General features: G+C 42.3%; 1 long non-coding RNA gene across 22 annotated transcripts in view; it reads left to right on the forward strand.

Moving 5' to 3' along the window:
• The window catches only part of LOC102991851 (uncharacterized), a 286,698-nt gene that overhangs the window by 97,306 nt on the left and 167,533 nt on the right, over positions 1-21,859 (forward strand). For 16 of the 22 annotated variants that reach the window (XR_008617318.1, XR_008617324.1, XR_003679726.2 and 13 more), the window contains 2 exons: positions 5,050-5,378; positions 13,690-13,745. This is a non-coding gene — a long non-coding RNA (uncharacterized lncRNA). Of the gene's footprint in view, positions 1-5,049; positions 5,383-13,689; positions 13,746-14,911; positions 14,994-21,859 lie in introns of all 22 variants that reach the window. The other 6 variants (XR_008617326.1, XR_008617334.1, XR_008617325.1 and 3 more) reach the window with 4 other exon arrangements.

The following is a 21,859-nucleotide window of genomic DNA, read 5'->3' on the forward strand; positions in this document are numbered from 1 at the left end:
AAACATAGAGTTAAATAGATGACTTGTGAACTTTTTGAAAAGTATATGGTATTAGTAGGTCCAGTATGAGTTCACTAAAGGACAAATAATATAAAACTAACTTTGTTTCCTTTTGTGAAAACGTTCACATATTAAGGGCATGTTGTTGACTTGTTTTGTCTTGATTTTACTGAGGCATTTGACCAATAACTCTATGAAGACAGTTATGTGTTGATTAGATCAGTGGTTTCCTTTTTATCCCCCCTCCTCCTCCCGCCCTGCTTCCCCACCCCTTGCCATATTCTCACCTCACTTCATGCCTATTGGAAGGGAACTACTGAGAAAAGAGCCCAGGAAAAACCATATGGTAAAAAAGCTCATCCAGGTCTACTGCAGCCGCTCCCTAGCCTGGGATTTGAGAAAAACTAACAGAAGTTTTCAAACTTTTGCTGGGGGGCAGGGAATCCTTTCATCAAATGAAACGAAACTCTACCATATACAACAGATAAAGTGACATTTCCTAGTGCTATAAATTTTTTTGGAGTTTACATTTATAATGTTTACTGAAGAGTCAGCAAGAGCAATGAAGCTCTTAAGATATAAGGAAACACTTAAAAAAATCTGGTGTTGATAATAACTATATAATAATAGCTGTATTCACATTATCAGCTGTGTTTAATAAACTTATATACTTTGCTTTAAATGCATCATATATTTTTTAAAAAATCTGTCCTCATAGATAATTACTTGCAAATTATAACAAGAGTTTTTTTGTTTTTGTTTTGTTTTTAAATAACTTGCCTTGGGATCCCAGGATGTTTTTCAATTCAACCAATTTAAGGTAGGGAATATTTGTTTCAAAATCATAACCCTGTAACTAAACGTATGGAAACAATAGCTCACATTCCTTATCATAAATCTAAAGTCATACAGGAAACATCTAATTCTTAGAATAAATATTTACCCTCTTTCAAGTAGGGTATTATCACAAAGGACTTTCTACTGTGATGAAAGCAAGGCCGACCAGATGCCCCCTGTGCCTCGCCCGTGCGGTTTGTATTCATGTGCTTACTTGAACAACCTCTTGAAAGCAGACTGTGCACACAGTATTTTTCACACGACTGGGTGGAGCTACAGCTTCCCTTCCCAGTGTCACACTTACAAGAAGTCCACATATGCACGTGGAGGTGGCAGGGGAGCCTACTACAGGGACCGCCTGGATCTCCCAGACAGGATCTTTGGCACATGACGCTGTGTGTCCTCAGTGGGTGAGAAGCTTGCGTATAAACCATTTCAGTGTCATTTTAAAAAAATTACAGCTTTAAAAATATCTAAAATGTATTTGAACCTTAGAAACAGATGGTGGTGTATCCTTGGAGCACTTCCATAGGAGTCTTTTTAAAAACATTAGTCTGATACTGACTGGATGCTGATTATGTCAGGAAAAATGTTTGGTTCCCTGTGGAATACGGAGATAAAGTTGGGGACAGCCAGGTAGTGCAGATGAGAAAAATACAGCAATTCAGGAAGTGCATTTATGTACACAAAAGAAAGAACAAAGTAACTTTGAGTACAAAGAGGGGGATGACCTTTTCTGGCCAGGAACACAGGGAAGGGTTCCTGGAATAAAAGACATTTGTGGAGGCCCTTGAGGACATGTAGGACTTGGGTATGAGAATATTAAGGAGAAGAGATGTTGTTCTAGGGCACCACATCTTTTGGGAAAGTGTAATTGTAGAGGAAGATGATGTAGATATCATACCGTCTTAGATTACCTTCTTCATTAATAAATTAGCTCTATATACATTTAAAAATATAATCCGTTCTTAATAACTTCAAAGAGAGATCCTTTTCATATATTTAAATATGCCTGGGGTTTCTTTCAAAGTCATTACTGTGAGCCAGTGATTTACTTGTTCTTTAGACCTTTCCAGTGATACTTTGCCCAGCCTGGCTGCCACTTTAAGACCTACCTGCATCATAAATGTGCCCTAAAACTGACCTCTGCAAGAATTATAGCCATTCATTTGTTCACCCACGCTGGTATATTGAACAGCTGTTAATGTGCCAGGTCCTGCAGAGTTCTAGGCACCCAGCAGTGAACAGGTCCAAACTGGACAGGTGAATTGGATGCCTGGAAACCACCTGAAGTTCTTATCATTAAACTTACCATTAAAAAGATAACAGTGCAACTTTCACTACAAACTGATAACAGCATAAAGAGTACACCTCCCAGAGCTTTTACATTTTAACAGGGATCAAAGCTTTGCTTCGAACTGCTTCTAATCAGGCAGCGTGTAAGGGGAATTGTGGTTTGAACTCTGGGACTTTTCCAGCTTCTATGGCTTTTTTGAGCAGCAGGGTTAAAGCTGGGGACTGGCTCTGATAATAGTCCTCCCAGAAAAGTAGCTTAAAGAAAGCCCTACTGCACAGGGAAAATCAGTTAGATATCCCATAATGGAACAGAGCTCTTGTTATAATTTTGCCTTTTGGGGGTGCCAGAGAGCCGAACACAGAGAAGGAGTATAGCATAGGGCAGGTGCACAGGGTGCCCTGCTGTTGGTAGCCGGGCAAGTCACTTACCCTCTGGATGCAGCTATAAATAGGGGTAATAACGATAATGGTACCCACCTCAAAGAATCGAGGGTCAAATAAGTTAATATATACAGAGCATTTAGAATTGTGCTTGCCATTGAGTGTAAGCATTATATCACAGTTAGCTATTATTTCTTTTAGCTATGCGTTTTGGCAGTTTGTTGGTTTTCTGAGAACATATAAGAGATACACAGTAAGAGTGGATAAGAAGATAGTTCAAGTGAGGATGGTTAATTCCTTCTTTCCCCTCCTCCTACTCCACAGACCCTAGAGTTATTTGTTTTGTGAGGTAGTAACATCATATTTGAATGTATGACCTTGAAAAATTATGATTAAGTAGTTCTGGGCAAAGTTCTAGTGGTTGGAAAATAAATCAGGCCTCCCACACATACCTGCTCAGCCAAGAATTTGTTTGCCCCAGGAACCGTGGGTGGGCGGGAATGGAAGCAAGCACACAGCCGGGCTTATGTGAACTCTCTGTTCTGGCTTGAGACCGTGGTGTCACCCTTCTTCCTCCGCTCACCAGTGCTTTCTGGTCATTTCTCTTCATTCTCAATTCTAGAGATACAAATATTTTTATTTTTTAAAAAATGCTTTTCTCTCTCTCCTTTCCCCGACTCCAGGGAACTTCCACCCCGCCCCCACCCCCTTCCTGCTTGTTTGTTCGCTAAAGTTTGGGTCTTTATTTGTCCCTTGGTATTGCACTTGTGCAAATTTCTCCCAAGCCCAGGAAGGCAACATGCAGCGTAAGATGATGAACTGTAGGGCTCCCTGCATGGATCCCGAGTTTCAGGGTCTGGGGCAAGGCCCTCTAGAAATGTCCTGGAATTTTCTGTTAGTTCTTGTAACCAGGGATAGCGGCCCCCTGCCTTTGCACTGGGGCATATCACAGCTACTCCTGCAGGCTGTCTCCTGTCTGTATCCTGGGGTGACTGGGGAGGGGTTTTCCGCACAGCACTGCAGAGAGGGGCTTGTTTTCCCGTTCCTGTGAAGTGCGCCACATCAGGACGTGGTCTGCATGACCTTCAGTTATTCCTGGCTTGGTTCGTGTTTTTATTGTTAGCCTATTTAGCCTTCAATCCCATTGTCCTAATTAAGTCCTGTCATTAGAGCAGGTGTGTTCTTTTTCTGAGTGTGAGAGGGGGCCTGTTTCGGGGCCTCCCCTGGAGGAGGCATCCTGGGAGAGGGTGGCAAGAGGCCTCTCAGGCCTCGGGAAATCTCCTTGGTGGGAGCTAAGCTTAGAAAGTTACTTAACCTCTCTCAGCCTACATACTCAATACCTCCCGTCCATTTAAATCTACCTATGGGTTGTTCTAAAGGTGAACATGGGGACTTCTCTGGTGGTCCAGTGGAAAAGAATCTGCCTTCCAGGGGCAGTACTTGCAGGGGACTTGGGTTCAATCCCTGGTCAGGGAAGTAAGATCCCACATGCTGCAGGGCAACTAAGCCTGCGTGCCACAACTACTGAGCCTGCGCACCTCAACTAGAGAGCCCACGTGCCACGACCTACAGAGCCCACGCACCCTCGAGCCTGCGCACCACAACTAGAGAGAAGCCTGGGCGCCGCAACCACAGATCCCACATGCTGCAGCTAAGACCCGACACAGCCATACATACATACATACATAAACAAACAAACAAACATTTAATAAATAAATAAAAGGTGAATGTGAAACTGTGTGGGATGTAGCCAGCTCTCAGTGACGGCTCCTTTCCCTCCATTTCCTTGTTGGACTACGGAACCCAGGCTTATTGTGGGGATAGTAGGTATTGGGCAGATTCTTCCTAATGACCTGACCAGGTGTCAGGATGGGGGACTGATATTTGGGGGGCCTTTGCTCTTCAGTCAGGGTCCAGGTGGGTCTTCCCGAAAGAAGCATCCTTTTCCCTCGTGGCCGGCTGAGGAATTGGAGCGGGGGGCGGGCCGCAAAAACCCACTTTGAATTTTGCCACTTTATTTCCCCTCTAGTTTGCTCAGATATAAAGAAGAACTGGCAAAATTAAAAATAAAAAAGATTTTGTTTTGAAAATTCTACTCTATTGACAAACAGCCTCAAATCAATAACCACCAGACATCCTGTTCCTCAGCATGTTTGCTGGTCGCTCCTGGGGCAGCTGCCCTGCTCGGGTGTTGCTGTGCTCAGGGCTCTGCACGGGCATTTTTCACCTTGGAACAGATCCGTGTCCTCTGTCACTCAGCCCAGGCCACCTCTTACTGCCACTGTAAAACCTGTAGGATGAAAAGAAATCGATATGATCAAAGCTGCATCTGGCCAGTCTGTTGCACCATCCTGCCCTTTTCCATTTTACAAATCGAGCATTTTTTTTGGTAAAAAGATATGCTAATATAAGTTTATCGATTGTATGACTTGATGTTAGGCCAGAAGACTTCTGCTGTCCTCTGAAATACATATATATCTCAAAGCTATTTTTTTAAGTCTCACGAAGTGCAATAAAGGCTTCATTCACTCCTAGGACTTCCCTGGTGGCACAGTGGTTAAGAATCCACCTGCCGATGCAGGGGACACGGATTTGATCCCTGGTCCGGGAAGATCCCACGTGCCACGGAGCAGCTAAGCCCGTGCGCCACAACTACTGAGCCTGCGCTCTAGATCCTGTGAGCCACAACTACTGAGCCCATGTGCCGCAACTACTGAAGCCCGCATGCCTAGAGCCCGTACTCTGCAACAAAAGCCACCTCAATGAGATGCCCGCGCACCGCAACGAAAAGGAGCCCACGTTCGCCGCAACTAGAGAAAGCCTGTGTGCTGCGATGAAGACCCGATGCAGCCATCAATAAATAAGTAAGTAAGTAAGTAAATAAATAAATAGACTTCATTCACTCCTAGACTAATGTTCTCATGGAGACAGTTCACTGTGCCTCCCTCTGTAAAAAGGAAACAGGGCAGCAGTTCATATGCAGATACCCCCACCACCCACTGCGAGGAGGTCAGCATCCCTCCTCAGCCTTGCCCCACAGCCGCGGGAATTGGCCGGGTGGGTGCCCACAGAGCCCAGACCCATTCTGTTGCCACCCAGGGCAGCAGCACGGGAAAGAAGGTGGGACTTAAGGAAGCGGGCTGTGTGGGAGGCAATGGTGGCAGTGTGTTCATAATCGTCTGTGGGGGGAAGAAGACGTTGGGGCTGATGCAGAGCCAGGCTCTGGCGGACAATTTTCTGGTCTCAGGTGTTGGTTCACCTGTCGTCATCTGTTCTTTGGGAAGGGTGCTGGTGTGGTTTATAGAAATCCTCCCAAAGAGTACTTATGGTCATTAGCAATGGTTCTGTAGTTCCCAGATGTATTCAGCTGCCTGTCTCTGCCCTGTCACTCCCCTGAGGCCATCAGAATGACCCTTCACATACTTGTCATGTTTTAAGAATTGACACTGGTGGTGTACAGAGCAGATTAATTGGGTGTAGATGCTTAGGAAAACGAGAACTGTTGGTAAAGGCTTGCATGAATTAGGAAAAGTTTGGGGCTTCCCTGGTGGCGCAGTGGTTGAGAGTCCACCTGCCGATGCAGGGGACGCGGGTTCGTGCCCCGGTCCGGGAAGATCCCACATGCTGCGGAGCGGCTGGGCCCATGAGCCATGGCTGCTGAGCCTGCGAGTCCGGAGCCTGTGCTCCGCAAAGGGAGAGGCCACAACAGGGAGAGGCCCACGTACCGCCAAAAAAGAAAAGAAAAGAAAAGAAAAGTTTGAAGACAGAGTTCAGTTTCTGGTATGCAGAGTTTTAGCATAAAGCCTTACAAAGTATTGCCGGCGTCTTTTGCCAGTAGTGGCCTTGTACTTGCTTTGGTGATATACTTATTCCAAACTTGAGGGAAATGCCATGGACACATTTTCTGCAGGCTTCCCAGTAACTATGAAAGATTTTTTAAAAATATTTTTTAAACTTTTGGGAAAATTATTTTTTTTATTAAATAGCATAGTAAATATGTGTATTTAGATACATAAATAAAAGCAAAATAGTGGGACTGTTTCTAAACAGCTATTAACAATAATTAGATCAAAACATACCTAAAATGATAAACCTTAAAAGCCACAGTAATTCATGTCTTTCTATGTAGAAAAGGTTCATTCAAATTAACTTCTCTCCCAATGTCAGAATTCCTTCTGCAATGTGCATAAGATGTGATAATTTAGGCATCATCTTCTTTCTCTTCACTTCCTTCCTCTCCTCTTCCTTCCTTCACCTTCCAGCTGATGCGTGCTGCGTCCATGTCACTATGGCAGGCACTGCAGATACACAGATAAGTACTCCTAATCCTTCCCTCAAAGGCCTCCCAGTCTAAAAGTATGTACAGCAGGATGAGGATGTGCAGGGAAGAGGTGTGTGAAGTTACCTGGGTGAGGAGCAGGCTCTCAACCTGTTTGGAGGAAGAGAGACAGCATACGATTCACAGAGGTTATGTGGAAGCTGAGATTTCAAGCCTGAAGGGGTGGCCTAGAAATGAAAAAGCATCCCAGGCATGGTACTTGTGTGAGAGTTGTGAAACCATGTTTGGGGAATGGCATGCAGCCTGGCATAGCTGTGGTGCTTGATGCTGGGGAGGAGCAGGGTAGCAGGATGAGGTTGTCTCAGCAGTGATGGGAGCTCACTGCTTTGCAAAAAAAAAAAGGGGAAGAAAAATTGTTCTGTGGCTGAGAATTGTATTTTGTTAGAAAGTGTTTCCTTGTATTGTGCCAAGTCTGTCTCCTTTTCTGTTTTACCTTTGAGTTCAAGCTGCAGGAGCAGCACAGAATGAGCGTGCCTGCTCTTCGCCACCTGCCTTTCTGTGTAAGTGGTGTTTTGCTTATTTAAATCTTGCCCCAGGCTGTGTATACCTTTGTCCTTCTTAATAGGTTTTGGTTAGTAGTTTGCTTCCTTAATATAACCCAATGATAATTCCAGCTGGTCCTTTTGGAATCTACAAACAATTGATTGTGATTGGCTAGATTGATCTCACAGATCTCCAAAGCAGCTGTTGCTGCTGTACCCTCTTTGTCTGTCGGCCTCATTTCTGTCAGGTTCCTCCCTCTGTGGGTTCACAGGATCCCAGAGGGCAGGAAGCAATCAGAGGTGTTAGTTCAGCATCTCCTCCTCTTCTTTCCCACCACACCGTTTCCTTTTGGTCATCTTATGGCTTTAGAGAAACAAAAAGTAGGCCTTTCTCACACATATGCCGGGGATCCTTGTCCTAGAGGAACAGTATTTTTCTTTACAATCTTATAACTGTTATCTTTTACTTTAGAAGCAAACTAAGAAAGAAATACGTACCTGTGAAATGTTAATAAAAATTAATTAGGATTGAACTAAAATAGCTTAGAAGTTAGGGGTTGAGAGAGGCATGTTAAAGCTCAGGTTACATTTTCACCTGAATTATCTGTAGTTTGAAAATATCAGTTATGTTCTGAATGAGAGATTTGGCCATGTGTGTAATATGAGACCCCTCTGTCTGAAAGTGCAGGGTTTGGGTGGGTCCTAGAGATTCTCAAAGCCTATTTGTTGATGGCAGCCGGTAATGTCGGTACCTGTAAGCAATCATTAGTCGACCACTCTTAACCCCTTGATAAAAATTCTGTACTTTCCGGGCTTCCTTGGTGGCGCAGTGGTTGAGGGACTGCCTGCCGATGCAGGGGACGCGGGTTCGTGCCCCGGTCCGGGAAGATCCCACATGCCGCGGAGCGGCTGGGCCCGTGAGCCATGGCCGCTGAGATTGGGCGTCCGGAGACTGTGCTCCGCAGCGGGAGAGGCCACAGCGGTGAGAGGCCCCGTGTACTGCAAAAACAAACAAACAAACAACAACAAAAAAATTCTGTACTTTCCAAGCCAGTGCCATGGTTGTCTATGGATTATCCTCTTTACAAAACAAGGCTGAGATGGAAAAGGTTCAGTAATTTTGGTTCTTTCACACCCTTACCTAGTGCTGAAGCCAGGAGCTTACCCTATAGCTGTGATCCTTTGTGCGGACCATTCTTCCATGTGGGGAAAGGATGAGTGAAGAAAAGGGAGAATAAAAAGAAAACCATATGTGGTTGCTCAAGTAGAAGTTTCAGATCTAATCTGTTAGCTAAGGATGCCCCAGAAGAGACTGTTTCCTTATTGCTGGGATTTAAGTATCCTACGCCGTGGAAGGCAAATTCTTCTTATTATTTTTTTTAAGATGTTGAGGGTAGGAGTTTATTAATTAATTTATTTATATTTGCTGTGTTGGGTCTTCGTTTCTGTGCGAGGGTTCTCTCTAGTTGTGGCAAGCGGGGGCCACTCCTCACCGCGGTGCGCGGGCCTCTCACCATCGCGGCCTCTCCTGTTGCGGAGCACAGGCTCCAGATGCGTTGGCTCAGCAGTTGTGGCTCACGGGCCTATTTGCTCCGCGGCATGTGGGATCCTCCCAGACCAGGGCTTGAACCCGTGTCCCCTGCATTGGCAGGCAGATTCTCAACCACTGCGCCACCAGGGAAGCCCCCAAATTCTTATTTTTAATGTAAGAGTAAGAAAACAATCAGTCTTCGGTGCAGTAGTTTCAGTCTTCATCAGTGGTACTTATCGAGGGAACAGTAGGGAGAGGGGAAGGAGGGAGGATAATAAATATTCTACCACTATGTACTCAAACTGTGGTCCATAGACCGGCGGCAGCAGCATCACCAGAGAGCCTGCTAGAAATGCAGAGTCTCAAGTCCCAACCCAGCGCTTCTGAATCAGAATCTGCATTTTAACAGACCCCCTGGCAATTCCTGTGCACATTGAAGTTTGAGAAGGACTGCTCTAGTGGGTGATGACAGTACCTGATTCACCATGAGCGATTTACCTGTCTTAGCACACTTTGAGAAAAGCTGAACAAATAAGACATATCCGCCAAAAGTATTAAATGTTGAGAATCAGAGTTTAATTTTGTTTGTCACGGTTGACTAAACAGCAAATCCTGTTTAGGGGAGGACGGGGTTCTGTTTACTGCACAGATGACGTGCCCCATGGCTTGGATAGCAAGTGAAGAGCTGCTTCCCTGCCCTAGAGTTGAATTGTTTCCATGACGACAGTTAGGAGCAGTGATCTCCCCCTACCTCCCCCCCACCCCATTAACCAACAGAGCAGAGAATAAAAAGAATACTTAAAATTTTTTTTTTAGAATTCATCATGTCCATTTTTTACATCATGTTATCATCATGGGTTTCTCGGGAAAAGTCTGTGCAGAAAAGCGTAGCTTCTTCAGTGATGTGCAAACATTCCTTCTGGGCTAAGCTCAAACTGGCACAGCTGACAAAGGTCAGCGTTGGACCATGTTGGCCTAAGCCTGATTTTAAGAAGAATACTTGTGTTTGGTGTTTATCCTGCTGTACATCAACAGATCTTCAAGTGGAAAATCTTCATGTTAAATAGTCACTAACTCCCATGGCCACATGTATTCAATGATCTTTCTCCTCAGTTAGAGGAGCCTTTTATTTTCAGAGTAAACGAAAAATGCTAATACATAGTGGTGACCAGTGTCACGAGTACTTGAATATTCAATTCTTTTGTAATATGATGTAATGATGTTTTTGTCTGTTCAATCTTTTCCACTGTCTGTGATGATCATATATTACTTCTTCATAGCTAAAAATCCACTAAGTTTTCTTTTATAAAAGTAATAATTGAAACCAAAAAAACCCCTTTAGTGATAAAAAGATGGACTGCTAAAATCAGCTATTAAATGAGTTAGAGCTAATCCTAGGGTATTTTCTTAAAGTTTCATGAAGAATCTGTCAGCTTTTTAGAAGCACTGCTGTGCGTCACTGCTGCACTCCAGTCCAAGCCCCTGTAATTTCTTGCTTGGGCTGTTTCAGAAGCCTAATAACTGGCCTTGCTGCTCCCTCCCTTGCTGTTGCTTCAGTCTGTTCTCAACACAGCAGCCAGATCATGTTTGCCCCAAACACCTCTGTGGCATTGCAGGGCCCTCAAAATAAAAGCCAAAAACCTTTGGGTACCCTAACAAGGTCACTGTTTACCTCTCTGACCCCACATCCTACTACTGCCTCCCATGCATGCCCCAGGTCAGACAGGCCACACTTCTGTCTCAGGGCCTTTGCACTTGCTGATCCTCTGTCTGGAACTGTCTTTCCCAAGATGTCTACATGACTCTTTTCCAAAAGAGTCATGGTCTTTGTTCATATGTCAGTTTCTCAGTGAGGCGTTCCTTGACCATCCTATTTAAAATTTAACACCTCCCCCTGACATATTTTACATTTTACAAGCATACCTCATTTGATTGCACTTTGCTTTATTCCATTTTGCTTTATTGTACTTTGCAAATATTGTCTTTTTACAAATTGCACGTTTCTGGCACCTCTGTGTGAGATGATGGTTAGCATTTTATTGCAATAAAGAATTTTTAAATTAAAGTATGTATGTTGTTTTTTTTTAGACATAATGCTATTGCACACTTAATAGACTACAGTATAGTGTAAGCATAACTTCTGTATTCATTGGGAAACCAGAAAATGTGTGTGACTTGCTTTATTGAGGTCTGGAACCAGACCTGCAATGTCTCCAAGGTGTACCTGTACTTAACATATGTTCCCTGTTTGTCTCCTCCTAGAACGTTACCTCCTTGAGAAGCAGGGGTTTTGTCTTGTTCATTATGTGTCCACAACACCTAGAACCATGCCTGGCTTATTCAGGTGCATGCTGTTTGTTGAATGAGTGAGTGAAGTTGGCCCTTTCTAGCCCCCGATGACTAGGTGTGAATGTAGAGCCAAGGGCATTGTGGAACTTCTTCCTATCAGTTTTGTTCTCATTCTCATTACATAAGAAGACTGAAATGTTAGAACATCTTTAAAGTGTAAACCACAGCTGTGAGCCATTTAAAACATTCTGTGCAGCGAGTTAGGAAATGTCGACTAGTTGTTGATTTGTAAGGCAAATAGGAGAATGACACAGTCAGTACACACCAGATCTCCTGTGTGCCAAGTGTGCAGAGTCAGGCCGCAGGGACGGGAGGAGGTGCAGTGTATGGGGCCTCCTTCAGAGAGCTGCATACTTTGTTGCTGTCGGCCCCGTAGTCGTGGAGGCATCCCACAGCAAACTCAAAGCCTTTCATGCCCCCCTCCGAGGACCACTGCTTTGGGTGCTTGTGCACATGCGTGCGTGTATATTTATTTGTTTTCCAGTGTTGTCTCAGCAAGGGTTTCCTTTGGCCGCAATTTATGTTTTCCTTTTTGTTTATAGTGTTTCTTAGTAGCCCACTGCTACAAGTCCTGTCTGCAGAGGTGCTACTCAAATGTATCTTGAACTTTGTGCCGTTATTCTTTTAGTATCTTAAGATTTATTTTGGCTGTGGAAGTCTAGGAAACAGTAAAGTTACGGAAGTGAGTTAGACAGTGCCCATCTAATTATTGACCCCCCCAGGGGCAGGACACATCAGGGAGGATGGAGCCCATTCAGGAAAGCCATATGGTCTGCCTGGCAAAATGATCCCTGTTTTGGCGATGGATGCAGCAGCTTCTAACGGCCCAAAGCCATCATTCATTCATTAAAATATCTCTTGAGTGTCCACTGTTGTGGAACATGCTAATAAAATGAGCACAGTATTCACCTTTATGGACCATCTTACAGTCTGGTGAGAGAAATAAACGTAAATTAAATAATCACATAAATATGTAATTATAAATGGTAGTAAGTGCTACAGTGGAGAAGATCAAGATGCTGTGGGAGCTTAAGATCAGGGAATGTCCTAGTCTGGGGTTGTGTGACATATGAGCCAGGAGCTGCGGACGACTAGCACGTATGTGCTTTGTGGGGAAGGTGCAGAGTATGTGCCTTAGTTTCCAGCCAGAGGAAACGAGGTGTGCAAAATCTCTGAGGTGTTGAGGGATCTGTGTGTTTAAGAGAGTAAAAGGAGACCAGTGTGGCTGAAGTGTGAGGGTGACCGGAAGAGTGTGCATGGAGGAGGCTGGAGGGGTGAGCTCGGCCAGACCAAGGCTTGAGAGTCAGCTCTCGGGTATTTATCATCAGACCCATGCAGAGCATTAAAGGAGTCGAAGTAGGGCTGAGCCATGACCTGTTTTCTATTTTTAAATGTTTACTCTGGACATGTGTGGATAATAGATTGGAAGGGAGGAAGCAGAAGCTGGGAAAATAGCAAGAAGTGTTTCGTGTTTGTCCAGGAAAAGGGTGATAGGAGCTTGGACTAGGATGGTGGTAGTGGAGGAGACAGGAGAACATTTGTCTGGAGAGCGAATGTTGGAGGCCACTGGCATCTGGACTGTGATTGCTCTGACATGCTCACCCAACATTCTGCTGTTAGTTTGGCTTGATCTGCCTGTATGGTACCCATACCTGGGATTTCAGGAAGTATTTATTGACCAAAGAAATGTGAGTATGTTGGTCAAGCTGGATGGAGCAAGTGTCCAGGCTGTCTGATGACATATTTTTCATTGGAAATGAATCCATAGGCTTTGTGGCTTATCTGTCAATCTTTTATGAGTTTTGTGTGCATGAATCAGTATTGATAAACATCATTTTTGGAACCTTAGTGAGATAGACTTTTGGAGCCAGCAGAGGGAGGGACAGAACCTGGACAGTTGTGAGTTCCCCGAGGTAAGTGTCACCTGGTGGAGACATTTACTGAACTGCTCTCTTTCCTAAGCAACACCCTCTTTTTTGATGAATGCTTTTCCATTATCATTTTTAAAATTTTTAATTAAATCTGTAATATCAGTGGCTATATTCACCAATTGTTTCTATCTTTAGAACAGAAATTATTTCACCCAGTGGGGAAGGGTGCTGCCACCTAAAAAAGAATTTCAGAGGGAACATAGTTTGAAAAGGCATATTAAATGTAGAAGGATTCAGAGTCAAGGAGACTCTTACTCTACATTGTTTCCCTATGCATCTATCTTTTTATTATTATGCCATGTTGATTTCTTTTGAAATCATAAAATATTTGTTTTTCAAATCTCCTTTTATCGGTACATGTAATGATATTGTCTTAATGGTTTTATTTAGGAACTCAGTAAAGTTAGGCAGTTGAAATAATTCACTAAAGTTTTATGAAGCCCCGTTGGTACTCTCAAGTCCAGAAGATATCAAACAATGATATAAAACATTATGTGTGCATTTGTGACCACTCACTAACAATATTTTCCTCATCTTTTGCAGGAGAAAATGGAAGAAACGGAGGTACTTTTAATGGAATAGAATAAACCACTGAACAGGTAACTGCATTATCAGGGGTTGTGTACACATTAATTAGAGTTAATATTTGTGAAGTCCTTAGAAGGTTACTTGGCACGCAGTAAGCGCGTAAGTGTTTGCTACTATTAAGTTCCTTTAGCTGTACCTGAGCCTAAAATAAACCAGTCATACATCCAAAAACTACCCAACAAAAACAAACCATTTGCCCCTGAAGCAAGTGTGAACATCACTGGTAAGTTCTGACGTGGTCTCTGTGTGACCTGTTACAGTGGCCTGAGAGACTGAATTTCTTCGTCTTTGAGCACTCTAAGTAGTTGAATACCCATTCACTTTTGGTTTTGAGCATTCAATTCATGAGGACCCTGTGTCAGATCAGTTTCAGTTTTTTAAAACAAAACAAGCTTCTGTATAATTCTTGAAGAGCTTATCATTTGTGGAGATGGCTTCGTTTACAGGTAGCCACTGAAATGGCTTGTGGATAGTTAGTAAAGATAGAGAGGATGGCATTAAGAACAGAGCTCACATTTTATGATGATGCCGAGGTTACTTGGAATAAGAAGTTTCAAACTATTGACCCTGCCCAGCCACTGCCTTCACATCACAAAACTGTCGGTGTTATTAAGACCTACTGACACATTCAGCAGACATTGATAAAGGGGCCTACTATGTGCCTAGTGCTGTGCTTGGCCTTGAGATTGCAAAGTTGAACATGTCACCTTTCTCCTCACCCACCCCATCTCTCTGGATCTGTACCAGCTTCTGCCTTCTTTACCTCGCTGTGGGGGGGAGACTGGGGTCTCCTGGCCAGAGTGATGCTCTAGATCCCACCTTCCCTCTCACCTTCAGCTCTTCTGTCTCCCCCGGCTCCCCTCCCTCCACTCTTTATTCAGGGTGGGGAGAAAAACTCTGGGAGTGGAGGCCCCGCAGTCTGGTTTGGTAGTGTTAGACATTTCTCTAGAAGGCCTGCTTTCCCTGGACTCTTCTGTGTCATAGTTCACATAGTTCATTTTAAATATTCCGTGGTTTTGTGTTTTGCCATGTTCCCCCTCTGGCATTTGGGGATATTATTATCTTTGGAAGTTACGTTTCTATTCAGAAGTGTGACATTATTAACTTGAGGGAGGCGGGCACTAGTGGTGTGCTCAGTGTGTCAGTGGTTCTCATACCTTTTTATTGGAACCCACAGGAAGAAATACATGTCACGTTAGGACCCAGTGCACACGCTTGCACACGTGGATGTAAGGTTTCCCAATACATCTTCGCTATATGTGAGTGTGATAGAATTTTCTAGTCTACTGTATTCTCTATCACTTTTTCTTTTTTCTCTTTTTTCTCTCCATTTTAACGTTCCTCATAACCTACCAAATGGGTTTCCTAACCTACTAGGCAGTAGTGATTTGACAGACTTGCTGTATTTTGTTCTCTGGTAGGGGCACCCGCTTTCTTGCCTTTCTGTCCACATTCTGTGGTAAGGTGTGTGTATCTTTTATCCCTAAACGCCCCGCCCCCCCAACTTGCCTTAACTTAGTTCTTTCTGTGGGAAACTCTCTCCCTCATTTGTAACTTAGCTTATGTTTCCGTTTTGTCACATACCATTCACTCCTCAACTTTCTTTCTGTTTGAACTTTGACATTCCTCTCCTAACCAATAGACAAGAATTACTATTTCAAATGAAATAGATACCTCTGTGCTATTCGATCTTGCATATTAAATATAATTTTAAAAAAATTAACACATGTATTTTTCATTAATTTCAGTGTTTACTAAACTCTCATAGTGTGCAGGAAAGCTTGTATATTGGAATGCATTGAAGTTACCCACTTTAATCACTTAATCTCCTTAAGCATTTTTAGGATTTCTGGCTCAGCATCTAATAAACTGAAATGCGTTCATGCTATAACAGTCAGGGAGCTGATATGTAATGAGGGAAAAGGATTTCATGGTAAAACTTGATTCCTTACCTTCATGTGTTCTTTCTTAATGGGACTATAAAATGATAGTTTAGTAAAGCACCCAGCAAGCCAGGATCTATTCAAAACTTTTGGAAATGATAATTCACTCTTCCAAGATAGTTAAGAACCTCATTTTAGATGTTGTAGGTTTGCAGCTTGATTTGTTAGATGAGAGATACATTTGGTTCTAGTTTTAAGGCTAGTGCTGGAAAAACAAGAAGCTAAAATCTATTGCTTAATATGTTTTGAACCCCTTATCACAATATCATGGTGAATTCTGTGCAGTGCTAGCAAAATTCTCACTGATTTCAGAGACAAATTTATTTATAAAGGAATCATAATTATATACATCTAAATTACTCAGTATGTACAATAAATTTTAATGATTATAATGTGCAAAATGGTTCTTTTAACCTAAGATAAACCAGTATTCGCCTGTCTTTGAAGATTATTTCTGATGTTTATAGGCAGTAAGTGAGACAGAATATCCCAGTTTGCTGAGTTAAAAAGATCTCATTTGAGTAGTCATAGAAGTTTCTAAATATTTTGTTATTGAAGCCGAGCCAAAGTTCATTTGGTTCTTTGAGTATGTGCTAATTTCAGTCATGATTAATGAAGCCTTTCCATATAATTATAAATATAGCATATTTGCCAAAATTTAGCCAAATGTTAAAGTATTATATTGTATTATTTTATATTATTATAATATTACTTAGCCATGTATTATAGGTGAACACATTCCTATACTTTACAATGATTTTAAATGCCATATAGCACAATTTGGATTGCTTTGTTTTGCCCTATCTAGGGTTTGAAAGTATTGTGAGAAGAGAATAAAGCAGACTTTGACAGCTAGTAGGTGTTAAGGTATATTTACCAAAATCCTTTGAAAAAAATCATTATCTAGGATTTCATTTTGATTTCCCTTTTTTCTTTTTTTTTTTTTTTTTTTTTTTTACTTTCTAAGGCAATTTTAAATGAATCGTATTTTTTCCGTTAAATAAATAGAGCACGCACAACAATAAAATTTTCTGGTGTTTTCTTCTTAGTCTTAATTAATTAAGGGACACTAACTTCTTCCTGGACGACTGTTCCTCAGATATATTCTTCCTTCTTTTACTCACTAATTTCTTTGAAGATTGATGAAATTGGTGCAGTATTCTACAGCCATGTGCATTTATATCATTTGGGCTAGGACACAATTAATGCATCATCTCTGCATGGAAGAGGACCTAGGAAGGTGCAGGTGATGCAGTGGTACCTTTCTGGCAGTCATATCGTCTCCAGGCAGTTGAAGGCCAGTCCTAGGAAGATGCCAGAGGTGCTGGACTGGTAGGTGATCCAGAGCCCTCTCTAAATTGAGGAAAAACAAAAGGGAATATGCATAGAGCTAATGGAAGATCCTGTCTCGGAAGAACTGAGTAAGCAGCTCATATATAAATAAACCATGGGGACAAATCCTTCCAGCCTCTCCCAAGATGGCAGTCAGTGCCCTGTAGTTCCCTCATCACATCCCCATCGCCACCGAGATTGCGCCAACCTCAGTCTTGTGTTTACCGTTACAGGGGGTTATTTTCATTCCTTTCCATTCTCTGTCCTCTTGCCTTTCGAGACACCTACTACATGTTCTCTTACCTCCCCCATGATTTCTTGCAAGTAACCTTATAAGCGATCCTAAAACTTTGGTGTGAGCCCTGGGTCTTCCCTTTGTCCCGTTCCGTTCCTGACCAGTGAGCTCACAGCATTAGCACAGCATAGGCAGGGGCAGGTGCTAGAAGATAGTGAAGGAGAGAGTTCAAATAAATACTTCAAAACTACTTCACTTGAATTCCTACTTTTTGAAAAAAATTAAGAAACCATAAAAGGCCTTTAACTAGGAAAAAGCTTTTTGTTAAGAGTGAATTCTAGTCTGTTTCCTAGCCTGCTCTTGTTTAGTCCTAGTGCACGGTACATGCCTGGAAATCAGTAGAAAAACACCAGAATGTGTATTTGTTAGTCCCGTTAACCAGCAGCTTTGAGAGTATACAGGAGCAGGAGTTGATCCTTGCCCCTGCCTGGCTCCGTTCATAGGCATTTGTGCCGCCCCTGCCCCGCCCTGCGCCCCCATTTCAGAAGGTAAACCACGTTACCGTCGGACAAGGCTGTACCGGCTTCAGAGAATGGCCCAGCTGAAAAGGATATTATTGATGGTTCAAGGGGACAAATTATGGCAGAAATCTGAACAGTATTTGGGAACATAAACTACCATGAGTTTAAGAACCCCCAAACAAGAACAACATGTATTTTTAAAAGTATTTATTTCATACTTGTCCAGTTTTTCTGGCCGTTTTCCTTTATTCATTTTCTGTGAGGGGAAACTGAAGTGAAAATAGAAACTATTTTTACCCCTTTATTAAGGCACCTAGATTGATCATGAAAAGCATGAGAAGTCACGTCAGGTAGCCAAGCACTTCTTTTAAAAGCATGAATAAAAGAAAGAGAAGACAGTAAACAGCAAGATATGACATAGTGTGTTATGGGTTGCTAGTTTTGAACTTCAGTCCTTCATAGCACTAGAGCCTAAGTATTTATGTTGTCAAGAAATAAAGTAAGTGTGGACTTCCCTGGCGGTCCACTGGTTCAGACGCTGTGCTCCCAGTGTAGGGGGCACGGGTTCAGTCCCTGGACGGGGAACTAAGATCCCGCATGCCATATGGTGTGGCCAAATAAAAAAATAACAACAACAACAAAGATAAAGTAAGTGAAATGCTTGGTTCATTCTAAGTGCTAAGGACGTGCAGCTGATATTGTTGACACATACAAAGATACTCAGTGGCGCGCTCAGGATATTAATTTTAGTCGTGTTTCCTATAGTTCAGGATGGGTTTGTTTTGATCTATCCTATTTTTCTGTGATAATTTGTATGGCAAAGAAAACAGTGAGGTTAATAGCCTTTATTATTTCCTACGTGCTAAGCATTGGGTGATGAGTGTGAGGGGAGATACTGCCACCATCCCAGTTTTACAGAATGTGTTTGATAACAGAAGGTTCTAGTCAGTTCCCAGCAGAGACCATAGTCTCATCAGAACCAGATGGTAGTTGGCTTTAAGTAATGTTGCAGCAATATTTAAAGGCTTAAAAAGCTGCTTTACATTGTTGATTAGCTGTGATAGCCACACAAGGAAAATACTCCCTATTAAAAAAGGGGGTTTTCACAGAGTAAAAAAGTAACTCATGGGGCTTCCCTGGTGGCGCAGTGGTTGCGCGTCCGCTTGCCGATGCAGGGGAACCGGGTTCGCGCCCCGGTCTGGGAGGATCCCACAAGCTGCGGAGCGGCTGGGCCCGTGAGCCGGGGCCACTGAGCCTGCGCGTCCGGAGCCTGTGCTCCGCAACGGGAGAGGCCGCAGCAGGGGGAGGCCCGCGTACCACAAAAAAAAAAAAAAAAAAAAAGTAACTCAGATTTTCCTAAGTTTGTAGCATTACTTTCATATTCTTGAGGTTAAAGATTTTTAAGTAAATATTTGCAGTTTACAATCTATTGTTTAGTCCTCAGGGATAGAGTAGTGTAATATAAGAAAATTGAAAGCAATATTCCCTTTTTAAATGTATATAATCAACATGTTTCACGTATTTCCTGAATATTTGCTATTTTCAGTTGTACATGAGACATCTTGTGATTTCAGTAGGAAATGGACCTTTTAGGCAGACAGATTCCAAAGGATTTCCATATTGGGGGTACGTTATGTCCACGTCAATAATTGGAAGAAAATAAATCCAATACCTCTGATTGAAGAGGCAAATAAGTATATATGTAAAGTCAATTTTCAGTTTACCGCCTAAATGGAAGGGAACATTAGCACGGCTAATCAAAAGGTTTCAGCAGCCAACTCAGCCAGCATTTTTTGTGTAACAAGGAAATAAAGGCTTACTTCTCTTTAAAAAAAAAAAAAAAAAAGTTTTCACAGTAACTTATCTTCTTGTTTAGTTTTGTTTTGGGTTCTTTCCTTTCTGGAATGCACAGCAGACAGCAGTGGATTTGGAAGTGGCTCAACATACATTTGTAAAATAGAGGAATATCCCTATAATCTGAAATAAGTTGTAAATATTGTGAAAAGTTTAAATTAATACACAATTAAATTCTGTATTTTATTACATTTCCATTGTAGATTGAAATTCATTTGCCTTTTCTTAAAACTATAAATGTCCAGGGTGAAACAGGTTAATTAACACTTGAATCTCTCTTAACAAGCCCTCCTGTCACCCATCCCCCACTATTCCTATCTTTTTAAAGGTGAAATTAGTACAGAATGAAGATCAAAGATATTTGAAGGGGAGAATAAGTCACAGAATAATTTAAATTTAACCGTTTGAATTTGGAACAGGAAGGAAGGCTAGAAGTCATTAACATTAACCTTTTCAACTTACAGACAAGGAAACTGAGTTTCTGAGAGCTGATAGGACTGCACAAAGCCACAGAGTTATTAAAGGGCAGAACTAATACTGACAGGTAGATAGCACTTCTTCAACCGGGACTTTTAATGATTTTTTTTCAGCTTTATTGAGGTATAATTGACAGGTGATATTATAAAATGTTTAAAATATATAACATCATGATTGATGAACATATACCTTGTGAAAGGATTCCCTTCACTTGAATAATTTTCAAAAATTAATAGTTAAACCGCAGTCTTTTTTGTCTTTGCTTTTTGTTTTTTAACACACTACTTGGAAAGTGTGTGTCTTAGGAAAAGGTAGTGGAAAGCAAAGCCCACTCATACAGCGGGTACTGTTTTTTCCACTCTGCTTGATCGGGGGCAACCTGATGGGTACAGATAGGAAAGGAAGAGAGAGGCCCAATCGTCACTTCAATGACAATGAAGGTTTTATGGGATAATTTTTAAACCTGGAACCACCTGCTTTTCTCGAAATAGTTGCTCCCTGAGAAGTTCCATGTCTTTCTCAGCTACTTGTGCCCCTGTCCAACCCAGAAAACACCACCCCCTAATTCCTGTATTCTAGGGAGGTCTCTGGCAGATCCCCTGCTGTTTAGAATACTATTACCTGTATGATTTTTTACTGGTAGAAAGGCAGTTTTAGTGTTGTCAATTAACTTACTGTGTTAGTGCGCTGAGCTTGCTGAGGCTACAGATTTATGTTGGACTTCTTTCCCCCTACCCCGTCGATCATTTTGCTTCCCAGTTTAAAAAAGTCGAATTCATAGAACCAGGTACTACTATCATTTGCATGGGACCAAATGAATGCTCTTGGTTCCAAGTACAGTTATGAGACAGGGTAAATGGGGCAGGAAAATGAGCATCATCACCCCCCCCCCAAAAAATCCCCATGTGTAATACCACTAGTCAAAAGTGTCATGTTTGTAGAGTGCAGACCTTACCACTCTTTTATCCAAAAGTGTATCTTTCTTAGAAGCTGCTTGACTAGATTGGTATATACTTGACTCATCCTTTTTTTTTAAACTACAGCAAATGTACCCTCTAAACCCATGTGAAAAGTATTGGTTTTAGACACAATACCTGGTAGAAGTAAACAGTTTAATCTGACCTGGAAAAGAAGTAACCTAAATATACCTAAAATTAACCTAAAAATTGTGATAGTGGTAAATAGTAAAATCATATTTCCAGCTTCTAGTATTGTTTTGACACCAGCATATACACAGTTATTATTCAGTTAGAAATTTTATTTTGACAGCACTCTACCTCGTGTGTATTTTTCAAAATGGTGTTAAACCACTGCCTTACTTTTGACAGACTCCTCAGAGAATGTCTATGTAGCAAAGTGTGGTAAATCATTGTCACAATACACTGAAGCCTCAGAGTTTGTCTTAGTTATCTGAGTATTTCACTGCATTTTGAAAGAATCCTGAATTATTCTAACAATTTAATCCTCCACATCACAATGTACAGTGCTTCATTATGCATTAATTTTTTTATGACTTCTTTAAGTTTGAAAGATAATGATGTTTGTTTTGTCACAAGATGCTTTCATGAGAGGTTTCAAATTGTGTGGCCAGGGGCTTCCCTGGTGGCGCAGTGGTTGCGCGTCCGCCTGCCGATGCAGGGGAACCGGGTTCGCGCCCCGGGCTGGGAAGATCCCACGTGCCGCGGAGCGGCTGGGCCCGTGAGCCATGGCCGCTGGGCCTGCGCGTCCGGAGCCTGTGCTCCGCAACGGGAGAGGCCACAACA

The sequence above is a fragment of the Physeter macrocephalus genome, chromosome 5, assembly GCF_002837175.3.
Source record: "Physeter macrocephalus isolate SW-GA chromosome 5, ASM283717v5, whole genome shotgun sequence".
NCBI lineage: Eukaryota > Metazoa > Chordata > Mammalia > Artiodactyla > Physeteridae > Physeter > Physeter macrocephalus.